Source organism: Physeter macrocephalus, chromosome 16, assembly GCF_002837175.3.
Source record: "Physeter macrocephalus isolate SW-GA chromosome 16, ASM283717v5, whole genome shotgun sequence".
NCBI classification, from domain to species: domain Eukaryota; kingdom Metazoa; phylum Chordata; class Mammalia; order Artiodactyla; family Physeteridae; genus Physeter; species Physeter macrocephalus.
In genome coordinates, this window is record NC_041229.1 from 67932664 (window position 1) to 67958091 (window position 25428).

At 36.8% G+C, this 25428-nt stretch overlaps 1 protein-coding gene across 3 annotated transcripts in view; it reads right to left on the reverse strand.

Moving 5' to 3' along the window:
- PTH (parathyroid hormone) overlaps positions 1–25428 on the reverse strand; it is a 135950-nt gene that overhangs the window by 108043 nt on the left and 2479 nt on the right. For 2 of the 3 annotated variants that reach the window (XM_055078717.1, XM_055078716.1), the window contains exons 2-3: positions 23395–23525; positions 13397–13522 (exon numbers count right to left, since the gene is read on the reverse strand). The gene's annotated coding sequence lies outside the window, so the exon portion shown is untranslated. The remainder of the gene's footprint in view (positions 1–13396; positions 13523–23394; positions 23526–25428) is intronic. The other variant, XM_055078718.1, reaches the window with a different exon arrangement.

Genomic DNA, 25428 nt, shown 5'->3' on the forward strand with positions numbered 1-25428 from the left:
TCTTCCCGGACCGGGGCACGAACCCGTGTCCCCGGCATCGGCAGGCGGATTCTCAACCACTGCACCACCAGGGAAGCCCTGATTCCTGTCTTTTGATTCCTGTGAGTACCATTACCCCAGCTATCCCATAACTGTTACTTGAATGATTCTCAGTCTCTTGCAACAGAGATACCTGAGGCAGATTGTGAGGAAAAAGGTGCTCTTCTGCTTTTTTTTGGTCTGCCTCCTACAGAAATTATTAAAAACCTCTCAAAAAATGATCCCAACTTGCTTCTTCAGAGACTGTTCGGCTCTGCTGGATTTTGACTTGTCAGCTTTTTCTTGGGACATTTTCCATGTGGGAAGGGAAAGGGGTCATAACATAATAGTATTTCCTTTCTCAGTTAATGTTTAGCATGGTTCGGCTCAGAGATCAGCCCAAACGGGCAATACATGGGCCCTTACACACTCTCATTCTTTTTTTTTGATTGAGCTATAATTCACATGCCATAAAATTCACCCTTTTAAGGAATGCTACTCAGTGGTTGCTGTATATTCACAAACTTGTGCAACTATCACTACTATATAATACCAGAACATTTTCATCAGTTACTCCCCATTTTCACCTCCCCTCAACCTCTGAAAACTACTAGTCTATTTCTTCTCTTTTAATAAATGTATTTATTTATTTATTTATTTTTGGCAGCGCTGGGTCTTCGTTGCTGCGCGTAGTCTTTCTCTAGTTGCCGAGAGCGAAGGCTATTCTTTGTTGCGGTGCGCAGGATTCTCATTGCGGTGGCTTCTCTTTGTTGCAGAGCACAGGCTCTAGGTGCGTGGGCTTCAGTAGTTGTGGCACGCAGGCTCAGTAGCTGTGTCTCACGGGCTCTAGAACGCAGGCTCAGTAGCTGTGGCGCACGGGCTTAGTTGCTCCACGGCATGTGGGATCTTCCCAGACCAGGGATCGAACCCGTGTTCCCTGCATTGGCAGGCGGATTCTTAACCACTGCGCCACCAGGGAAGTCCCTACTAGTCTATTTTCTGTCTCTATGAATTTGCCTATTCTGGACATTTCATATAAATAGAATCACATAATATGTGGCACTGTGTCTGGTTTCTTTCATTTAGCATAATGTTTCAAGGCTCATCCATGTTGTAACATGTATTAGTACTTTATTTCTTTTTATGGCTAAACAACATGCCATTGTATGGATACATAACAATTTATTTATCCACTCATAATGATAGATATTTGGGTTGTTTCTACTTTATAGCTATTGTAAATGATGCAGTTATGAACATCATGTACAATTTTTTGTGTCCATGTGTGTTTTCAATTCTATTGGGTATAAACCTAGGAGTGTAATTACTGGGTCATGTGTTAATTCTATGTATAACATTTTGAGAAACTGACAAACACCATCTGCAAGCTATAAGGTTCTATTCCGGATCCTCAACAACACTTGGCCCTCATTTTCATTTTAACCATTCTAGGGGGTGTGAAATGGTATCTCATCGTGGTTTCCATTTGCATTTCCCTAATGGCTGATGATGCTGAACATCTTTTCATGTGCTTATTGGCTATTTATGTAACTTCCCTGGAGAAATGTCTATTCAAATCCTTTGCCCATATTTTAGTTGGATTGTATTTTTACCGTTTAGTTGAAAGTGCCCTTTATGTATTCTGGATACTAGTTTCTTATCTGATATATAATTTGCAAATATTTTCTCCCATTCTGTGGTTAGTTATTTCACTTTCTTGACATTGAAGCACATTTTTAATTTTGGTGAAGTCCAATCTAATTTTTATTTGGTGGCATTTTTTTTAACATCTTTTTTGGAGTATAATTGCTTTACAATGGTGTGCCAGCTTCTGCTGTATAACAAAGTGAATCAGCTATACATAAACATATACCCCCCTATCTCCTCCCTCTTGCATCTCCCTCCCACCCTCCCTATCTTACCCCTCTAGATGGACACAAAGCAGTGAGTTGATCTCCCTGTGCTATGTGGCTGCTTCCCACTAGACATCTATTTTACATTTGGTAGTGTATATATGTCCACGCCACTCTCTCGCTTCGTCCCAGCTTACCCTTCCCCCTCCCTGTGTCCTCATCCATTCTCTACCTCTGCGTCTTTATTCCTGTCCTGCCCCTAGGTTCTTCAGAACCATTTTTTTTTTTTTTAGATTCCATATATGTGTGTTAGCACATGGTATCTGTTTTCCTCTTTCTGACTTACATCACTGACAGTCTCTAGGTCCATCCACCTCACTGCAAATAACTCAATTTCGTTTCTTTTTATGGCTGAGTAATATTCCATTGTATATATGTGCCACATCTTCTTTATCCATTCATCTGTCGATGGACACTTAGGCTACTTCCATGTCCTGGCTATTGTAAATAGAGCTGCAATGAACATTGTGGTACATGACTCTTTTTCAATTATGGTTTTCTCAGGGTATATGCCCAGTTGTGGGATTGCTGGGTCATAAGATAGATCTATTTTTAGTTTTTTAAGGAACCTCCATACTGTTCTCCATAGTGGCTTTATCAATTTGCATTCCCATATTTGGTGGCATATTTAAGAAATCATTGGTTAATCCAAGGTTACAAAACCTTATACTCATGCTTTCTTCTAAGAGTGTTACAGTTTAAATTTTTACATTTAGTTCTTTGATTCATTTTGAGTTAATTTTTTTATATGGTGTGAGGTAGGGGGTACAAATTCACTCTTTTGCATATGGATATCTTGCTGTCCCCGTGTCATTTGTTGAAAAGTTTATTCTTTTCCCCATTGAGTTGTTTTGGTATCCTTGTTGAAATCAAATGACTGTAAATATAAGGGTTTATTTCTGGACTGTCAACTTGATTCCATTAATCTATATTGCTATCTTTATACCAGTACCACAATGCCTTGATGATTGCAGTTTTGTAGTAAGTTTTGAAATCAAGAATTGTGTGTCCTCCAACTTTGATCTTTTTCAAGATTACTTTCACTATTCCAAATCCCTTGCTATTCCATGTAAATTTTAGGATCAAAAGAAAAGCTGTTGGTATTTTGATAGTGATTGAACTGGATCTGTAGATCAACTTGGGGTATATTGCCATCTTAACAATATTAATTTTTCCAATCTGTGACTATGTCTTTACATTTATTTAGGTCTTCTTTAATTTTTTCAAAATTTTTAATAATTAAAAAAATTATTTCTAAATATTTTATTTGTTTGATGCTATTGAAAATGGAATTGTTTTCTTAATCTTATTTTCTTACTGTTGTTTGCTGGTGTACCTAGGTACAATTGATATTTATATATTGAGCTTCTATTTTGCAACTTCAGTGAGTAAATTTATTTCTTAGTTTTAATGGTCTTAATGGAGTCTTGGGATTTCCTATGTACAAGATTATGTCATCTACAAGTAGAAGTAGTTTTACTTCTTCCTTTCCAGTCTGAATGGGGCTTTTCTTTTCTTTTCTTTTTGCCTAATTGCACTGACTAGACTCTCCAGCACAATGTTGAATAGAAGTGGCAAGAGCAAACATCCTTGTCTTGTTCCTGATCTTAGGGGGAAGCTTTAAAACTTTCACCATTAAGTATGATGTTAGCTGTGGTTTTTTCACAGATGCCCTTTATCAGATTGAGGACGTTGCCTTCTATTCTTAGTTTGTTGAATGTTTTTATCAGAAATATTGAGATTATATGACTTTTTAACTTTATTCTATTAATGTGGTGTATTACATTGCGTAATTTTTGTTATGTTAAGCCAACATTGCATTCTTGGGATAAGTCCCAATTGGTCATGGTATATAATCCTTTTTTATATGTTGCTAGATGTGGTCTGCAAATGAACAAATATGCAGCTATTATTTTGCTGAGGAGTTCTGTGACTATATTCACAGGGATGTTGGTCTGTAGTTTGGTTTTGTCGTTTTCCTTGTGACGCCTTTGTCTGGTTTTGGCATTAGGGTAACACTGGCCTCATAGAATCAGTCAGGAAGTTTTCCCTCCTCTTCCATTTTTTTGAAGTTCGGAAAGGACTTTAGTAATGCAACTAAAGCCAAGAAAATGAAAGACTGTTTTGTGCTGCATAATTCTACCCTTAGAATACAAAATATTACATACCAAGATAGACTATTACGAATAAGGTACTAAATATTTAAAAGACAAAAATCAAGCCAACAAGTTTTGTCCCAGATTAAGTTTACCCCCTCCTAAAATTCCTAGAGATAATTTACTTAATCTATATCACAAATTTATTTTTAAACCAATGACTACTGTGTTGGTAAAAAGGCAAATAAAGCATATTCTTTGAAAAGCATTCAAGAAGCACAGCAACATATTAATAAGAAAGTAAAAAGAAATAAAAATACTATCCTCCAGAAATAATCATCAGAAATATTCGGTGAACACCACTTCAGACCATGCTCTATATCACAGTTATTTAACTCCATATTTAAATGTATTCATTGTTTACCACCAATCCTCTTACTTTACCTTCTGTATACTTAAATCTCATGGATATATGGATTTTTTTAAAAGTAGTTTTGTGCTAGGACTCCTGGGCAATGTGATTCCTGAGTTCCTTTCTGCTTAGGGATGTTAATATGCTTCCTTACATGTGTAGTATTCTTGTCTCACATTTTAACTTATTAGAGATTGTTCTATTATTTTCTGGCATGAATACTGTTGTAGAAGAGTCAAAGGATAATCCCATTGCCCCCTCTTATAGATGACCTTCTTTTTCTGGGTTGATGCTTGAAGAACATTCTTTAATCCTTGAAATTCACCTTAATTTGACATGTTTCATCTCAGGTAGATCATTCTGGAATGATCAAAATCAGCCCTTTAATTTACAGTTTCAGTTTCTTTTAATACTTTTTTTTGCTGCATTTTTTTGTCACCTCTATTTAGACTTTAAAAAATTTTTTATTGGAGTATCATTTATTTACAATGTTGTGTTACTTTCTGCTATACCGCAAAGTGAATCAGTTATACATATACATATATTCACTCTGCATTTTTTAAGCTCACTCTTTTAGGGATAATAATTAGTCTTATGTTGGATAATGTTTGTCTTCTGCAAAGACTAACTTCTAATTGCTTTCACCTTTGTTTTCTTCTCTTATAAGTGATTAACCAGGCTTTCTTTTGTGTTAGAAATCTCTTTTCAGTTGTGTCCATTCTATTTCTTTCTATTTCATATTAATTCGTTAGAGAAAGGTAGTGTTATTTTGGTCCTTGAATTGTTTTCGCAACTCTGCAATTTCCCTTTCCATCTCCTGGTCTCATTTTATCTGGTATTTGAGCTCTTGCTGTACTGAACGGAAATTCTTATTAAATTTTCCTTAGGTGTACTTATGAACATTTTTATTCCACAAAGTATTTAAATAGTTCCAGATGTTTCTTCTTTAACATCTCACACTCATCTAAACTTTCACCATTTGGGTATTTTGCAGGGGCAGAAAATGTTTAATGCATGTCCTTATTTCTGTCTTTTTTTTTTTTTTTTTTTTTTGTGGTACTCAGGGCTCTCACTGTTGTGGCCTCTCCCATTGTGGAGCACAGGCTCCGGACGCACAGGCTCAGTGGCCACGGCTCACGGGCCTAGCCGCTCCGCGGCATGTGGGATCTTCCCGGACCGGGGCACGAACCCGTGTCCCCTGCATCGGCAGGTGGACTCTGAACCACTGCGCCACCAGGGAAGCCCTCTGTCATGTTTTAATCCTATCAGTTAGGATGCTTTTGCCTGCAAATAACAGAAGCTCTAACTAACTATGTCTTAAACAAGAAATACTTTCTATTATCTTACATATCTAGTATCTAGAGGTAGTCAGCTCCAAGGTTATTTCTGCAGTTTAACTATGTCCTTGAGGATATAATCTCTTCCCATTTTTCTGTTCTGCCATACCTCAAAATCACAGGATGGCTGCCACAGCTCCAAGATTCAAGTTTATACACACCAGTATCCCAGGCAGCAAGGAAGGGGATGGGCTAAAAGGGCCTTATCATTTCTTACCTCTCTTTTTTTCAGAAAAGAAACTTTTCCTAAGAACCTCTCTCCCTTCCACCCCAACCCCTAAACAGACTTCTCCTTTCTTTTTTCCAGAACTTGATCATATGCTCTTCCATAAATAAGTCACTGAAAAAGGAGAACTGGATTGTCATGATTGGTCAAAGACAGTGATTCTCAACTGAGGGTGATTTTGACCTCCAGGTCAATATCTGTGAACAGTTTTGGCTGTTACAACTTCAGACCAAAATCAAACCAAAACCAATATTGGCAAGGATATAGGGGGAGAATAGTAGTGGAGTATATGCACTACCTATCTATACACCATTGTCTAGTGGAAGGAAACCCATCTTCAGCCAGAATACTAATGAATAATTTATTTTTCTCACCAAAAGCGTTGTTAAATTGTCCTTCCTTTGCCATACAAAGGACAAAATAGAACTCAGAGAGAATGTAGAGGTCCTAGATATATAGAAAGAAATGCTTCAAAATCATGCAGTCAGAAAAAGAGAAAAGTAATTGGGGTTTAACAAGTGAAAAATACTTCTGCAGAGCATAAGAAGAACCTATGAAAATAAACTAATCAAAACAGTCCTTAATGTGAACTTTGTAAATAACTTTATGAACAAAAGTAAAGGTTAAGTAAAACAGAGAATAAATTAGAAAAAGGACATCTGTGGTAGACAGAATAATAAGTCCTCAAAGATACCCATGTCCTAATCCCTGGAGTCTGTAAATGTTACATGCAAAAGGGGTTAAGATATGAATAAATTGTCATGAAATAATAAAAAAGTTGTCATGAAATAATCAAAAAATCAAATATTTTTTGATTATCCTCTGAGGCCCAGTGTAATCACAAAAGTTCTTACAAAAGGGAGGCAGGAGGGTCAGAGTCAGAATAAGAAATGTGACAACAGAAGCAGAGTTGAAGTGATGCCATAGCCAAGAAATGCAGATAGCCTCCCCAAACTAGAAAAGGAAAAGAAATGGATTCTCTCTTAGAGCCTCCAGAAGGAATGTAGCCCTGCTGACACCCATTTGAGACTTGATCTCCAGAACCGTAAGATAATAAATTTAAGTTGTTTTAGGCCACTAAGTTTGGGATAATTTGTTACAGCAGCATTAGAGCATCCAAGTACAGGCTGACATACAGTAAGAATAGCATGAGACAAAGCAAAGATCATCTACAGGACTTGGACAATGCAAAGACAAGAGGAATCAAAACTGGATCAAAACAGAGGCAATACCTAGCTAAACACTAGTTAAGAGTTTTCATCATTTTTCATAGTAAGAAAACTGGACATTTCTATGGGAATTCACTGTGTATTTGTTACAGTTTGATGTATGTATTATTTAAGGTTCTCCAGAGAAACAGATCCAATAGGAGATTTTATATATGTGAGGTGGTGTGTCTGTGTGTGTGTGTGTGTGTGTGTGTGTGTGTGTGTGTGTGTGTGTGTGTGTGTGTTTTAAGGAATTGTCTCATACAATTGGGAGGGCTGGCAAGTTTGAAATCTGTAGGGCTGGCTAGCAGCCTGGCAATTCAGCTTTATGTTGCAGTACTGAGAATTCTGTAGGGCAGCAGGCTACGGACTCATGTAAGGCTTCTATGTTGCAGTTGTGAGAATTCCTTTTTCAGGAAACCTCAGTCTTTGCTCTTAAGGCCTTGAACTGATTGAATGAGGCCCCATCATATTATTCAAATTGCACTGATTTAAATGTTAATCACATGTTAAAAAAAAAATACCCTTACAGAACATCTAGTCTGTCGTTTGACCAAACAACTGAGCATATAATCTAATCAAGTTGACAGATAAAATTAACCATCACAATGTACACATGTACATTTAACTCTATAGTAGAATACACTCATTAATTAACAACAAATCCCTTGTATTCATCAATTTGCCTTACTAGTATTTAGATAAAGATTCTTAATCTGGAATCCATGGACCTCTGGAGGGTCTCCCATCTTCAGGTGGGGGGAGGAGGTCCATGAGACATTCTAATTATATACAGCATTTTGAGTTGATGTGTGTTCATTTTTCTGGGTGATGAGTCCACAGTTTTCACCATATTCTCAGAAGACTCTAGAAGGGTATGAGACTGGCCAAGAAAGGTCAAGAAGCCACTATAGACAGACATCTAAACTGAGTGGACCATTTTTGACATTTGAAGGCTGGGTTCTCATGTCTGAATAAGCAGCACCCTTACCAACTGCCCTGTGAGTTACTCATTACACAAAGTCCTCACCAACTGCAAATAATAGATTAAATATAAATCTTTGCTTTCCAACAAAGTTTTCTATATCTTACTCTGATATGATATTACAAAGTGGGAGGATGGAACAGTCCCATAGTTCAGTCCCAAATGAGTCTTTCAGAAGCAATTTTTGGGTCTTTATAATTTTATGGGTGAGCTATTTAGTTAATTCCTGGCAGTGGAGTGAGCAGCAGTGAGGAGCCTTCTAAAATTTTAGAAATGAGAAAGAATGCTGCTCTTTGAATCCTAAACTTATCAACTCAACACATATAAGAAGCCAGCAAAATGTCTCCTAGGCCCTGAGAACAGCTACATAGTTAAAGTGAATAAGTCAATTAATAGGAAAAACTAGGATTTTAAAGCAGTTCAGACTACAAATGGGCTGCACAGGGGAATTTATAGGGTGATGGAAATACTCTATACGATACTGTAGTTTTAGACAGATGACTTATGTCTGTCACAACCCATAGAATTATGCATCACAAATAGTGAATTTCTGCATGCAAATTTCAAAAATATCAACCAGGACGCCCAGGGATCCCAGGATGGAATGCAGACAATGACTAATGAGCATAATTGTATTACAAATGTATAATATAACTTGACTGAAGGAAGTGAGGAAAACAGGAGCTAACTTAAGTAACTTTGGAAAACCATGTTTTGACTGGATACTTTAAGGCTAAAGACAAAACTAGTGACATGAGTTAGCATTTCTGAAACTGCTTTATATATATACTAGGGTATAAGAATTAAGTAAGTTGTAGATAATAGGAGGCAGATTTCCAACTGTCAGATAACAGTTAAAAAATTAATTACAGAGAAAGAGGCTAGAGTTAATCTTATAGTGCTGTATTAGAGTTGGGGATGTATGAACTCATGTTTATTTTAAGATATATGCAGACAGATATAGAAACATATATATGTGTGTTTACATGGGTTAGTATCTACGTGTACACACATACACACACACACACACATTTGCTAGCTTTGTTCACTGAGTGGGCTGAGGAACAGCGGCAACTCAGTAGCAGTGAGCACACCCAGGACCCAAACCTTGGTTTCTAAGTATAATTCTCCAATAAAAGGATACTGGAGGTAACCTGAAATAGCTCTCAAAGCTAGAAAAATTTGGCCAAAGCTGGAACTATCTGAGCAACAAAATAATGACAGTACTCTATTATGACCCAAAGAATAAAATATCCATGAACCTATACTGATATAAACAATTGAATAAATAAGTAGATAGGTAAGTGCTGAAGAAAGAACAAATTTTTCTTACAGAAGAATTCAAAACAATATTTGTAGATACTTCCTCCTCCAGGAAGTAGAGTTAATTCCCTTCTCCTTGAGTGTGGGCTGGATTTAGTGACTTGCTTCCAAAGAAAGTATGGGAAAGAAAAATAGTAACTTTCAGTGGAGAAAACTGGCAGGTACTACCTTAACCAAGTGAATAAGGTTAACATCATCAGTAATAAATTATTTTGATATCATATACCTCCTGATACATGATGTGCGGAGAAGGCACTTCACCTTTTTGGTAATTTCCCCCAGAACTCATAACTCTCATATAATCATGAGAAAAACCCAAACTGAAGGACATTCTCAAAGTATCTGACCAGCTCTCATCAAAACTGTCAAAGTCATAAAGAACAAAGAGACTGAGAAACTGTCAAAGATAGGAGGGGATTAAGGAACCGTGATGACTAAACGCAGTATGGGATACCAGGTAGGTTCCTCAAATAGAAAAAGGACATTAGCGGAAAAACTGGTAAAATACAAATAAAGTGCAAGGTTAATGGTATTATAACTATGTTAATTTCTGAATTTTGACAACTGTACCCTGTTTGTGTTAAGATGTTAACAGTAGGGGGAGCTGGGTGAAGGGTACATGGGAACTCTTGATACTATCTTTGCAACTTTTTAGTAAATCTAAAATTATTCCAAAAGTATAAGGTGGTTCTGAAAAGCAAATTCTGACAGAGTGCCTAGTACAAGAAAAACATTCTTCTGTGGGTCAAGAATATTTCCCCAGGCCTGAGCTGGCTGAAATATGCCTCAGGTCTAACTATATGCTTTGACTGGAATTCCCTGTTTATCCAACAACTTTCAGAATGTTGATTCAGCCTACAAGGGACTGTGGTCCTGGGAAAGGAATGCAGTGAAGAGGGCACAGGGGCATAATGTCACTAGAAAGACATATCCCCTTATTATAAATCAATCATCCAGCATTCAAGCTAATTGCACCAACTCAGAAAATTCTGTTATGAATCTTTCACTGAGAACCTGTTCATTCTAGGGTCCAAAGTCTATTTTCTGGACTACCAAGCCTCAAATTCAGACCATACAGTCTGGTGGGTTCCCTCCCCAATTCCTCCCCACACCCACTCCCAGCACCCCTTTATCCACGTTGTTGTTCCAGCCCATTAGGCCTCCCAATAGTCAGCTCTCCCAGTGATACCTCCAGGAACACCATACCAGCTATATACAAGGTATTTCTGATATCTTGGCATCCCTTTTACTTTCTTGAATAACATGAATACCAGTTTAAAAAGTGAGATTCCCTCAGCTCCCTTGATATTTTTACTAAGTAAATGTTGTGGCTGTATCCTAGAAAAATTAGGGCACAACACCAATAAACAATGACTCTAGAATCCAGCCTCTACCAGGTTTTTACTGTGCTGAAAGAAAAGAACTTGATTCTCTCCCTCCTGTATAACTAATTTTTCTTTAATCTCTGTGTACATTACTTGTGCTTTTCCTTATCATTCTATGTTTGAAGGCCTATGTAACCTGAATTGCCACTTTCCTTTTCAGAGATGAAGAGAGAAGTACTCATGTCATTTGTATTTCAAGTATGAAGTCATTCCTCTTTCTCGCTTTTTTATCCATTCTAAAACTTTGCCTTGAACATCAAGTTCTTCTGGCCCACATGACTCTAACCTGGTTGTCAATAATTTTTAGTAATTATTGTAACTGAGAGCTTTTCTTTCCACTCAAAGTTCACCAAACCTTATACTAAAAACAGAAATGTGTTTGTGAATCAAGCAGAGGCATTCAGAGCATCTTCTTGTGTAACCCACAATGAAAAGTAAAGTTGCCGAATATTTGTTTCCTTTTCGTTATTCAAACTTGATTACATATAATTTTGTGTGTGTGTGTGTTTCCTATGGTAAATACACACTTACCTTTGAGAAATGGATGGGGTGATTTTTGACTGAGACAATTTTTGTCTTATTACTACAGACAAGCCTGGACCTTGAAATGCCTGACTTCTGTATATTTCTCTCACAGGATTGGGTAAAGAGCAGGAAATTTCCTTCCCTTTACATTGTGGATGAGCAGTTAACCCCCCCTCATTCTTCTCTCTGGGAGCTGATCCTTGCCAGAGTCCCAGGGCCTTGACTCAGTTTCCTCTTCATTTTGGTCCCCCGTTCCATACTGTGCTCACAGTAGGTGAGGTGAAGGGGAAAGCAAGCAAGGAAGGGGGAAAAAAGCCGAAACTGCTGTTGCCACGGTATTAGTCAACACCATGTCCTTCTGCATCACCTTCTTCCTAACTTTTATACTACCCTCATGGTCAAGAAAGGCTGACTGGACTGGGAACTTCCCAAGTTGAGAGTTTATGAGAAGGAGAAGGAGTGAGAAAGGGTAAACTCCATCCCAATACAGCTTCAGACCCTAATTCTCTCACTCCCTGACATAATGCCTCACCCTCTTCCATAGAACTTTCTTTAGGTTCTTTGTACACTAATTTCTTGCCTCATGTTTCAGCCTTTGGTCAGCCCCTATTCTCCCTGCTCCTCAACCATCCCACACCCTATTCCATTGTCATGCTGTTTTTGCACCAGTGCCAGTAACGCGGAAGGCCCACTCTCATTGTCAGAGGGAAGAGAACAGCACCTCCAGGGAATGGTACTGAAGAAAGATTTCCTTCTAGCACCTCAAGATAGAATTCAGTCATTTACCTTGATAAACCTAAAGAATAAGCATATACCACTATCTCTTGATTCGTTTTATCAATGAATGATCAATTAACTGCCTAGTCTCTCCATCTTTTCAACATACTCACACATTTCCAAGTGAAGATACTTAGTAGGCAAAGTTCAGGGGACAGGATAAGCCTGGATGTTTAAATTTGGGAGTTGTCAGCATCCATATGATATCTGACATACAGACTGAATAAAGGTGCAAGCTTCAATCCTTATAATAAATTTTAGTAAAGCTCAATTTCTTTTTCATTTCTGTATACATATTTTAAAAACACATCTATAGAAGTTCTCACATTTTCTTCCCACACATGCCTGGGGTGGTAGAGCCTTGCTTTGAAGAACAGTGCTCAGGGATACAGAAATCCAATGGCCAAGTTCTATGAAATGTACATTTTCAGTTTTACTGCAAACTGCCAAATTGCTTTTCTAAATGCAACGTGCTAATCTGCAAGCAGTTTATGAAGGAGTTTCTGTTTCTTCACATCCTTTCTTAAACTTTATATTATCAGACTTCATACCTGCCAGTCTGTGGATTGATCTCTCCCCTCAGGGATCAGATTCCTGCTCTATCTCATTAGAGGAGGAACTGCCACTCTCACCTTAGCACAAGACCTTTGACCATTTAATGTCCCTGAAAATAAGATTATTCCACAGAAATAAAATAAGTTTTGTTAGTGTGTCAGTAATTAAATGTGGATTTAATACTTTCTCTTCTGATCCCTATAATCACATAATGTTAAGATATTGTCCCAGGAGCCCATTAAGCACTACTACCTACTACTTGGCACATAAGTAAGCCTTCAATAAATATTTTGTGAATGAACAGGAGATGTCACTACATAGCCATGTACAAATACAACTGGGCATCTCTCTTGATCCCTCTCTTTTTGTTGCTTCCCTGACATGAATTACCAGGTCCTGTCAGTTGTACTTCTGAGATATCTTTTGTGGCCCTGTCCTATGGATTCCCACTACCATTGCCCAAGTTATGGCCATCTAAATCTCCTCTCTTCCTTTCTCATTCTTCCATCCCCAAATTGAAAATGTGTGGGTTATTCTCTCATGTTTATGTGACATTCTACATGCTCATCTTCTGCCTGGAAAATACTTACCTGACAATATTCCTACTTATCCTTCGGAATTCAAGTCAAATATTACCTCCTCTGTGAAGACATTCTTGACTCCTGGGCAGTTTCTCCTCTGTGCTCCCACAGACGTTCTAGTGACTCTTCTCATTGGACTCACATTCTATTGTGTTCATCTTTTTTGCTATCTTGACCAATGCTGTCCAATAGAAATATAATACAAGCCACATGTAATTTTTCTAGTAGCCACATTAAAAAATGTAAAGAGAAACAGATTAAAAGAATTTAAATATTTTAACCTGATACATCCCAAATATCATTTCAACATGTAACAAATGTAACATTTATTAATGAGGTATTTTACTTTTTGGTACTAAGTCTTCAAAATTCTGTGTGTTTTTTATACTTATAACATATTCCACTCCAGACCGGCCACATTTCAGGTGCTCAATAGCCACATGTGGTTAATGGCTCCTGTACTGAAAGACTACTGTGACGTTCAAAAGGAATAATATCTTGTTAATTTTTGTATTCCCAGGTGTTCAGCTTGTCAGAAATGCCTAACAAATGCTTGCTAAATGAATTAATGAATAAATGAACAATGATAAAAATAGCTAGTGCTGATTGCATGTGAAAGGAACTGTGGTAAGCAATATACATAACTTCATTCCTTTCCCTACAGGCAAATGCTTAGTTGGTATTCAATGGTTACTTAACAGTCATTAAGTAATTAATCTTGGGAAAGCCACTTGTTTGTTAAGAACTCAGTTTTCCTACTTGTGAAACACAGAGGGGATGGGCAGTGAGTCTTAGACCAGTTCTGAAATAGTGTGGATATAAATAAATGCAGAGCATTTAGAGTTGAGTTATGAAAACAATGAATGATCAGATAAATTTTAGGAGACAATGTTGCACAGTGGAAGGGCACAGGCTTTGGAATTAGGCACACCTGGTTAGAATTCCCAGCTCTACTACTCAGTTATGTGCTCTTAGGCAATGAAATTAAATTTCCCAGTCTTCCACTTCTTCCCTGTAAAATGGAGACAATACCTACCTGTTGTGGAGTTCGGAAATAATATCTATAAAGTGTTTGGCATGTTAGTATACCTTTAAAAAACAGAAGACATTATTATTGGTTCTGAGAAGTCTTTCATTCTATTTTTCCCCCTTAGGATTTAACAGTCGTAAAGGTAAGAGTTTAGATAGGGCTTACCATGTGCCGGAAACTGTGAAAAAAAAGCTTAAAAATATTAACTCATTCGGCTTGATAGCACCCCTATGAGGTAAGTGCTATTATTGTCATTTCCACTTTACCCCCAGGGAACTGAGGCACAGAGGGTAAGTAACTTGCCCAGGGTCACACACGTAGTAAGTAGTAGTGCTTGGATTCTATACCCAGGTGTTCAGTGCCAGAGTCAGGACTCTTAATCACTGCTCTATTCTTCTCAAGCCAACCACTAACTAATTTATTAGAAAAAACCTACAATTGGCTGCTCTAAGAAATATCATAACAGAGTGGTTAAATGGCTTTTTTATAGAGAACCTAATCGGCGCACTGTTCTCTGATCTGGAGAATAAGTGATTAGGAACTGAGTTAAATATAAGTTTTATTTCCTTAAGAGTCATACATGTGTATACCCTGACAGTTTTTTTTTACACATAGGTGTGGTTTGCTGTCTGAGGTTCTCCCAGTTCAGGTCCTTTGTTTCAGTTGTTTCTGGGAAGAGGCCTTTCCCTAGAAGCTCAAGGGTGAGCTGATACTGAATCTCAGAGACTTTAGGCACAGTTCTCAAAAAGCACCACCCAGAGAGCAGGACATAGGGGAGTCAGAGTCTGTGGCTTACACCTTGGACATGCTGTGATGTTCTAATACAGATAATGAACTAGTGATTCCCACTTCTGGGCATCTGAAGCAGCTCGGATCTGACTCATGTGCAAAGAGAGTAAATCCCTAAAAAAGAAAGAAAAAGAAAAAAAGAATAATCTCCAGGTCTCAGGGTCCTACTGAGTTACTACTGCCCCCCAAAGTGAGCTCCAAACAATGACAATGCCACCCACAAAAGAAGGGCAAATGACCACCAAATCAGTTGTGGGAAGAAACTGGCCAGCAAGATGGTTACTTCTTTCCACAGTGACACTTGGAAAAAAGACAGCAGATGGTATTTAAAGAAATGTTACAAATACTGTTCCTCTTCCTCCTAATACCTGTGAGTCAGGTAACACCAGAACACTGTTAGCGATAAACAGGGTCTGGAGGAGACACTTGAGAATGTAGGGAAGGCAAAATTTTACCTCTACCTTCTTAGGGGTTTTCAGCTGGGCCTGAGAATTAAACTGACATAAGACAGGAGAAATGTATACAAATTTATTTGTTTTACGTGACACGGGAGCTCTGATAAGAAAATGAAGACGCAAAGAAATGGCAAAACCTACAGGCTTTTACATTAGGTTGAACAAAGAGAGGAAATTGTGGGAAAGTAACTAAATTATATGGGGAGGTTAAAGGAAGATAAGAATTAACAGTTCTGTTTATACAGGATTCTCTCAGCTTTGATTCCCCATTGAAGAATGTTTCTTTCTCCTGGTATAGGGAGGGTATCTTTCACATGGGAGATTTTATCTCCTGTTTTCAGGAAGAAATGGGGAGATTAGAAGGCTGTTTTGGCATCTGCTATTCTTTCAAGTGCCTTTAGTTCAAAATAATCCTTATGTCACAGTAGCATATTTTGGGGTGGTATATTCTGCCACTTTTTATTCCTCTCCTCTGAAACTTCACCCCAAAGGTTCATAGTGCAGAATCTGAGCTGGCAGATTATTCTGTTTCTCCTCGAATTAGTCTTGAGAATAGGTCAGTTTATTTGAACAGTTGTGGCTTAGTTCAGGAGGCAGTGGTGCAGGTGAGAGCAGTAGCTCATCTAAATTAGATCTCTATATGATGTGAACAATCAGGCATTTAGTGAGGGGTATTTTTTAATGGAAACAAAAGAAAAACAAATATTAATAGTTGGAAATCTAGTTTCTGAGTCCAGAGGACAGCAGGTAAGAAGATTTCTAGATTTAAGCTTAGACGCATCTTTAGATGGTGGAATGGGGATAGCAGTTTGTAATTTGACAAATTTCCTGGTTTGAAGTTTGAATGTCTCTAGTTATGGCATTGGGTGTTCTGGTGAATTTTCTGAGTGGCCCACACAGCAGCAGGCATGAAGGTTGTTTATATATGTTTTATTGTGGTGATTTTTCTGAAGTTTATATCAAGTCATCTAGCTTTAGCTTGTAGGGCTTGGGGAAAAGGGCAGTTTTAGTTCTTAGTGATTTCAAGTCAGAAGAGTGGGAGAAAAACTGGAAATGTTTACTTGGAGAGTTGTAGCCATATATGTTAGGAAATTAAAAGAATTCAGGATCCAGACCAGTTTATAAGTAGATAACAAAACCTCAAAGACAGTGAACACAGCTAGAATCTAGTAATCACAAGAGTGTGTTATAGTTTTTCACTGAAACATAATTTTCTCTTTAGAGTCAACCCCATTTTTATTAAATATAATTACAGTAAGACTTTTGTTTGTAAGGTACGTTTAGTCTTGTTAAACTTGGCATGATTATTTACATAAGTGCAGCAAGAATGATTTATCATATAGGTTCTTTATAAGTCTGCTTTGTTAGGACTTTTAATAAGGAATCTTAGATTGAACCTTTAAAAGTCTTTCAAGGATAAGAAGCCATGTCAAGAATTCACCAACAGACTTTGCCTATAGCACCCATACATTTGGGTGCATTCCTCTCTTTCTGAGGTACCCAATATATCTTAAGGTTCTTGGGCCTGCCAGGAAGTGACCTTCTTTACTCAGCTGTAGGGCTGGGAACCCTGTAAGCAAGGCATCAGGGTGGTATTTCAAGGGACTTTATAAGCACTGACTTCATAAAGTCAACCTTCGTTTCTTAAATCTGTCTAGTTAATTGAGTATATGTACATCACTGTAAAATATGACATTACAATCAAAGTCTTGATAATATAACCAATGTTTCCAATTGTGTTCTGTTATAAAGAGAAGAAATTCTTATTGCATCTGTGTAAATAACTGTATTGCCATGAATAAGAATATTTCTTAAGAATTTCCAAATTTTCAGGGGATACGAAGAGAGAAAAAGATGAATGTTTTAATTTTTCTTTACAAAGGTATAATTGCTGTAAGTTAATAGATAGCTTAAGAAAAAGAGAAATGGGGTCTTCTTAAATCTGGAAAACCAACAATGCTTTAAACAAGTTATAAAATTATAATTATCCTCATTGGTTCATTCAGTCCCACGTAATTACTTTTTGTTTGCTTGATCTTGAGTTAGCAGTTTTATGAATCAAACAGTTTCTCCAATAGAATTCTAGAAATAGTTATCCAGTTTAGTGGTATGATCTTAGAGTTATCAGAAACCTATATTCTAGAGTATTTCTCAGGGTCCTTTTCATGAATCTCCTTGAAGATGAAGCATTTTCCCTTGTAGATGATTGTAAAAGCTTTCCGAGAAGAATCAAGAGTGAAACAATAACTGTCTGTGAATGACAAAAGACTTCAAAATAGCCATGGTTAAAGATCTGGTGAGAGTTCACTATTTAAAGAAATGATACAATTATAAGGGACATTTGGTTATTTCTGTGACATGCAATGTTTCAAAATAATAATTGGGTTTATGATTGCTTATACAGATAATAAGGGCACTGACACATTACTAGAAACTTTGTAAAATTTTTGAAATATTAGTAACATATGCCCATACAAATATAACCTAAACAAAGTTAATCAGCAATTTGACAATGTTTTCTATGTAATTTAATACATCAAATAAGCTAATTAGTTTAATCTCTCTCTCTCTCTCTTTTTTAAAGGAGAGAGAACAAATCTTTTGAGATCTTCCAGGGGCCATCTGGAAAATCCCAAAGTTAGTTCAAGGTCAAAAAGTCTTCATTTTGAATTTGATTTGGGGAAGTTTAACAAAATCGTCAAAAGGTTTAAAACACTTGATTAAGTAAGTATCACAGGTCACAGAAAAACAGATACTTAGTTACCCATCTAATTAAGGTTGACAATTGAAAGATTTTAAAGGTAAATTAAAAAATTACATAATTGTAAAATAAAAACCCCTCAGCTTCTTTAATACTGAAGACTCAGTTTTTGTAACTAATCAAAGACCTGATAAAGACAATGCGAAGCATAGGAAATTATTTTGATAAGACACAAAATCTTTGTTTCCTTGACAGATTATATGAAAGGTAAAGAAAAAAACCTTTTATAATCTCTTACTAAAAGCAGACCAAATGGAGCATAACCTTTAAAAACTGTACAAAAAAATTAAAAGTTAAAAAAAAGCAGACAATCTAATAAACTTTGTCATGTGAACAGAGAGAAAATTAAATTCTAGTTTTGTATCTGTACATTATTGCGCTCATTTAAAGAAGTCTTATAAGTAAATGCATTTAATTTTAGCCAGCTTTGACCTTGCAACAAAAAATTTCTGTCCTACAAACCTGTAATTTTCTATATCCATTTTGATTTTGTCCTATTCCTTTTCTCTTTCTCATTCTGGAACATTTAGTCATTTTACTTTAGGACAGAAATTACTTTTTTTATTTTTTAACAGAAACACATCCTACATTCCTTATATGTTCTTCATAATAAGAATACACCTCATTCTCCACCTATACTTTGCTTACAAAGTTGTTTTCCTTTGGTGTTATTGTTTTTAGTAGTTTTATTTTTATATATTGATTATAAATTGTAGGCAGGCAATTGTAAACTCATATATTAGCATTCTTAGTAGATCTGCAAATTTATTAATACAGGCATACCTCAATGATATTGCAGGTTCAGTTTCAGACCAATACAATAAAGTAAATATCACAATAAAGCAAGTGCACAAATTTTTTGACTTCGCAATGCATATAGGAGTTGTGTTTACACTATACTGTAGACTGTTAAGTGTGCAATAGCATTATGTCTAAAACAACAATGGACATACCTTAATTAAGAATACTTTATTGCTAAAAAATGCTAACCATCACCTGAGTCTTCAGCAAGTCATAAACTTTTTGCTGGTGGAGGGTTTGAAATATTGTGAGAATTACCAAAATGTGACAAAGAAACACTAAGTGAGCAAATCCTGTTGGAAAAGTGGCGCTGATAATAAAGTATTATGAAATAGACTGATATATTGATTAAAATTTGCTATAGCTGGGAGTGTCAAAAAAGAAAAAAAAAAGGAAAAGAAAAGTGGTGCTGATAGACTTGTTCAATGTGGGGTTGCCACAAACTTTCAGTTTGTAAAAAACACAATATTGGGACTTCCCTGGTGGTCCAGGGGTTAAGACTCTGTGCTTCCACTGCAGGAGGCGTGGGTTCAATCCCCGGTCGGGGAACTAGGATCCCGCATGCTGTGCTGTGGTCAAAAAATAAAAACACCCCCCCCACACATACACAATGCAATATCTGTGAAGTGCAATAAAATGAGATATACCTGCACATAATTATAAAAATTTACAATTTTTAGAGACATATGCTTTTTCATATGTAAAATTTTTTAATGTGGCAAAAATATGTGTAGTTACAGACCACCAAATATCTTTTTTCTCTTTGTAAAAATTAAGAAGCCAAAAGTAGATAAACTTACGTTTAGCAATTAATGTTTTAGTGTATTATCTCATTTAGAAATGATCTAGATATTCAATGAATAGTCATAATTTAACATAACTTTAAGGCCTCAAGTTTCAAAAAAGATTTTGGAAACTTTTTAAGTAGATGTAACACTGTATGTTAATGTTGTTAATGAAACAAAGCCAGGATAATCTTAAATTATTTTTCTTGTAGATAAATCTGGCAAATATTTTTTAAAAATCACAGAAATACTACCGAATGTAAAATAAATAGCTAGTGGGAAGCAGCCGCATAGCACAGGGAGATAAGCTTGGTGCTTTGTGACCACCTAGAGGGGTGGGATAGGGAGGGTGGGAGGGAGACACAAGAGGGAGGAGATATGGGGATATATGTATGTGTATAGCTGATTCACTTAGTTATAAAGCAGAAACTAACACACCATTGTAAAGCAATTATACTCCAATAAAGATGTTAAAAAAAAAGAATAGATATGAAACTGATAACACTGGTTGACTCAGGGAATAGAACTAGAAGGCTGAGGACAGAAATGAAAGTTAAACTTTTCACATATACCCTTTGAATCTTATGAATTTTGAACTGTGTAATGGTGTTAAATATTTTTAAGGTTTTTTTTGTTTGTTTGTTTTGCTTTTGTTTTGTTTTTTTGGTTGCACCGGGTCTTGGTTGCAGCAGGTGGGCTCCTTAGTTGTGGCTCGCCTGTTCCTTAGTTGTGGCATGTGAACTCTTAGTTGCGGCATGCATGTGGGATCTAGTTCCCTGACCAGGGATCAAACCTGGGCCCCCTGAACTGGGAGCTCGGAGTCTTGACCACTGCACCACCAGGGAAGTCCCAATATTTTTAAGTTTTAACGCTGAAAAAAATCTTTTAACTCAGGAATTCCAATTCTAGGAACTAATTCTATAATGTATTTACACGTGTTCCATATGTACAAAGATATTCACTGCAGTATATTATATAATGGCCAAAGATTGGAGACATCCTAAACGTTTGCTAATAAAGGAAGGCTTAATATAGTACAGTCATACAAAGAGTTGCATGCATTTGTTAAAAAGAATAAGAAAAAAATAACTTGGTAGCACTATGTGGGCTGATAGAGAATAATCATCTTAAACAGTTTTGAATGAAAAAAGACTGTATGTAGAGTATTTACATACTGTAAATTATCTGCTTATGGTATGCTTACATATACATAGACAATTTATGGAAGAATATACAAGAAATTGTTAATCTTGGTTGACAGGGAGGGGGACTGAGTGGCTGAAGGACAGATATGGGAAGACAATTTTCTTTTCATTGTATATCCCTTCGTAGCTTATGACTGTTTCACCATATGGCAAATACGACCTAATCAAAAAATGTTTAAGCGCATTATGTTCAAAACTAGGGGAGTGTCTGTGGGACTTTCCTGGTGGTACAGTGGTTAAGAATCCACCTGCCAGTGCAGGGGACATGGGTTCAAGCCCTGGTCCAGGAAGATCCCACATGCCACGGAGCAACTAAGCCCCTGTGCCATAACTACTGAGCCTGCGTGCTACAACTACTAAAGCCTGTGGGCCTAGAGCCTGTGCTCTGCAACGAAGAGTAGCCCCTGCTTGCCGCAACTAGAGAAAGCCCGTGTGCAGCAACAAAGACCCAACGCAGCCAAAAATAAATAAAATTAAATTAAAAATTAAAAAAAATAAAAATCACAGAAGCGGAACTTCCCTGGTGGTCCAGTGGTTAAGACTCCACACTCCCAAGGCAGGGGGGCCAGGTTCGATCCCTGGTCAGGGAACTAGATCCCACATGCCGCAACTAAAAGAGCCCTCATGCTGCAACAAAGATCCCACATGCTGCAACAAAGATCCCTCGTGCCACAGCTAAGAGCCGGCACAGCCAAATAAATAAATAAATAAATATCACAAAAATTAAAATCACAGAAGCAAAGAACCTAGAAGTTAAAACCTGACTTTCTCCAACTTTTTTAATGTACTGCTGTGTTTGACATGCATCAAGCAATTTATTTTTACTATACGTCCTGATTTTAAATTGAGTTTAAAATTTTACAATCTTAAACATCTAGTAGGAGATAACATAAATTCATTTGACTAGTAAACCCAAATAGAATAAGTGCTATGTCTTCATTATATTTACTGTTGACAACTCTGAAGACATGACTTAAACAAGCTTTTATCCCAGATCTTGTGAACCTGAGAAACATTTGGGTTAGTTTGTATATTTCTGAGAGTTTTAGGAATACTTTATATAAGCGTTTATTTTTTTAAACCAATTAAATAGAACTCTTTTACAGAGTAATTTTGGCAGTATCATCCAGAGGTAGAAAAATATTACATATACACATAGACATACAGAGACATATACAAAAAGAAATCTTAACAGTTTTCATTTTAAACCTTAGCCGTGAGTTAGGTATAAATATAGAAACACAAAATTTACTAACTTATACAAGAGTTATCTTCGTCTTATTAATTTTTTCCTTTCAATTTGACCTTCCCATAGGTAACAATAGGATAATTGTATAGGGTGAGAGCTCTCTAAAAAATCCTTTTAGATATAAAAGTCCCAATATTCAAGAGTATACCTATTTTAATTATGACTCAAAACCAATAAGCCTTTTATGGCTTAGCCACAGACATGAGAGGCATCCTCAAAGAGAGTACAAAAGATGCAGCCCTCCCAAAATCCAGAAAGTTCACTCCCAGAGTTAGCCTAAGAATGCAAAGAGCTTTACTGTCACAGGCAGTAAGAATAGTGCTTGTGAAACTGGTGTCTCTTGTTTCCTACAGGAACTTGAAATGTCTCCAGCTATGGACCAGCTAATCTGTGGCATCGGGTGGGTGACATTAGGATAAGGTCTTCCTAGCACTATGAAGACAACAAAGGTAAGACAACAAAGGCTCCTTATGGACTGGAATCTCTCAAGACAAACTGGAGTCTCTCTTATGACACACTTCTCTGAGAGGTGGCAAGGTTGGACAAAGAGAATGTTGCTTGTCATTTTGTGTCTTGATTTCCAGCCTGTTTGGCTGGTTACCTGACTCAAGCCAATACTTGTACTGTCCAGTCCAGCTGGTGAAGATCAGAGAGAATATTTTCCCTGGTCACAAAGCCAAGCTCTGAAGATGTGAAGCAAGATGAAAGGAGCAGCTCATTTTATGATTTTCCTCCTTATGACAAGCACCACTAAAGACAGAGGCAAAGAAACAAAGACTAGGAGGCTGTGGATTATAACCAATGGGTACTCAAAACCAAATACAAAGGTCACAACTCAAAGAACTAATTTTTACATACTTTTTCTCCTGCCAAGCTACATTTAGAAAGGGAAAAAGATAAGGAGAGACGTTCATTATTCTTGCTTTGGTTGGGCCATGCAGGCAGAGATCTAAGGGACTGATGTTTAAGAATTCTTACCTTCTGCTGGCTTTTTGTCAGCTGTCCCAGGATCTCTCAGTGTCCCAACCATTGAAATCCCAACCTCATAACCAGAAACTGTAGGGGAGGCAAAATTTTACCTCTATCTTCTTAAGGTTTTTTGCCTGGGCCTGAGAATTAAATTGGCATAAAACAGATTAACAGTAGAATTGTGTACACATTTATGTTAAATGAAGACTCAAAGAAATGGCAAAATCTACAGGCTTTTATACTAGGTTGAACAAATAAAGGCAATTGTGAAAAAGTAAATTATATGGGGAGGCTAAAGGAAGATACGAATTATTTTAACAAAGTCTATGTATACAGGATACTCGGCTTTGATTTGCCACTGAAGAATGTTTCTTTTCTTCTGGTATAAGAAAAGCATCCTTCACATGGGAGCTTTTATCTCCTGTTTTCAGGAAGAAAAGGGGAGCTTAGAAGGCTCTTCTTGCATCTGCTGTTTCTTAAGTGACTTTAGCTCAAAATAATCATTATGCTAAAGTGGCATATTTTGGGGTGGCATATTCTGCCACTCTTCAAGAACCAGAAGGTCAGTGGTCAGGACACAAGGAATATTTTAGAAGAGCCAAGAACATAGCAGTTCCATTTTTGTTCCACGTAGATTAAAGCTGTTGAATAACTGAGGGTCAGATCATTCCCCTCCAGGTGAAAACCAAACTTATTTCACAGATCTCTAAAACACTCAGAACAGATACTGGGCATTAAGTTTCACCCTCCTTTTAGAGATGAGGAAATGAAGCCACAGAAACCTGTGTGTACTCATTCAGACTGACAATTGATGTATTAGTAGAAATGTTAGAAACTTGGTAGAATTTTTTTGTTTGCTTTTTAATAACAAGCTTTAAAAATATGTTTAAAGCAGACCAATTCTGGATGTCATAATTGAATACAGGACAAGGTAGAGATCACCAAATGAATTGCAGAGAGTAACTGTACTCACTAGAAATTTGGTTCTCTTGAGAAAAGCTGCCTGAAACTCCTTCTATGCTGTGCTCAGTCGATGCTATGAAAGTGAGCATCTCTGATGCATTCTAGATAGCTGTAATGGGTTCTTCACTGCAACTACAAAGTTGTGTTCCCTTTAGTTTTGTCAAAAGAAGTAGTTACTTTTAAATAGTTCACACTCTCCTTTGTCATGAAATCTGTAAAGATAAAGCATGGTGAAAATAATTATTGACACCATGAGTTCCATGCGAGACATATGTAAGATTCTGTGCTACTCATTGTGGGGAACACAAAGATGTATGGAGGAGAAGGCAAAATGACCAGATCTTGTTTTGGAGGAGGCAAATGTGGCATAGTAAAAAGATTATGGAATTTGCCATCAAATAGACCTAGATTTCAATCCCACTTCTGCCACCTAACAGCTGTGTGACTTTGGGTGAATTACTTGTCTCATTGAGCCTCAATTTTCTCTTCTACAAAATTCAGATGAATAGATGAACATTTGCATAGGGTTGTTGTAAAGATGGAGTGAAGAACCTCAACAGAACTATGTTTAATGGGACACTGACCGAACAATATATCATATGAGTTAGAAAATGATACATGCCATGAGAAAAGTATTTCCTCAGAGCAGGAAGAGGTACTGTTTGCACACAAAAAATTAATGCTTGACCTTACTTGACTTCTGTTTTTAAAGAAGTTATGGAAGTCTGAGGGAATGCACAAATAGCTATAACTAGTTTATGAGTAACATATGTGTTTTTGGTGTCTATTACTATTTATTTTCTCAGTAATATATGGTATCCTTAGGCTGTAAACTATAGTAATACATTTTTGGCTTGGTATAATTTGCCTTCATTTACAGAACTGTGTTTCTGTAGCAAGAATCAAAAGTATATACAGGTGTTCCATACGTGAATAAAATTACAATGTAGTAGATTCCAATATATGGCAGCCCAATTTTCGGGGCTCTTGTTGAAAAGAGATGGGAAAAGCATCTGAATGAATTATTACTTTTTTTTGGTATTACTATATTTTAAGTGTTAGACTCTGGGCAAAATCCTT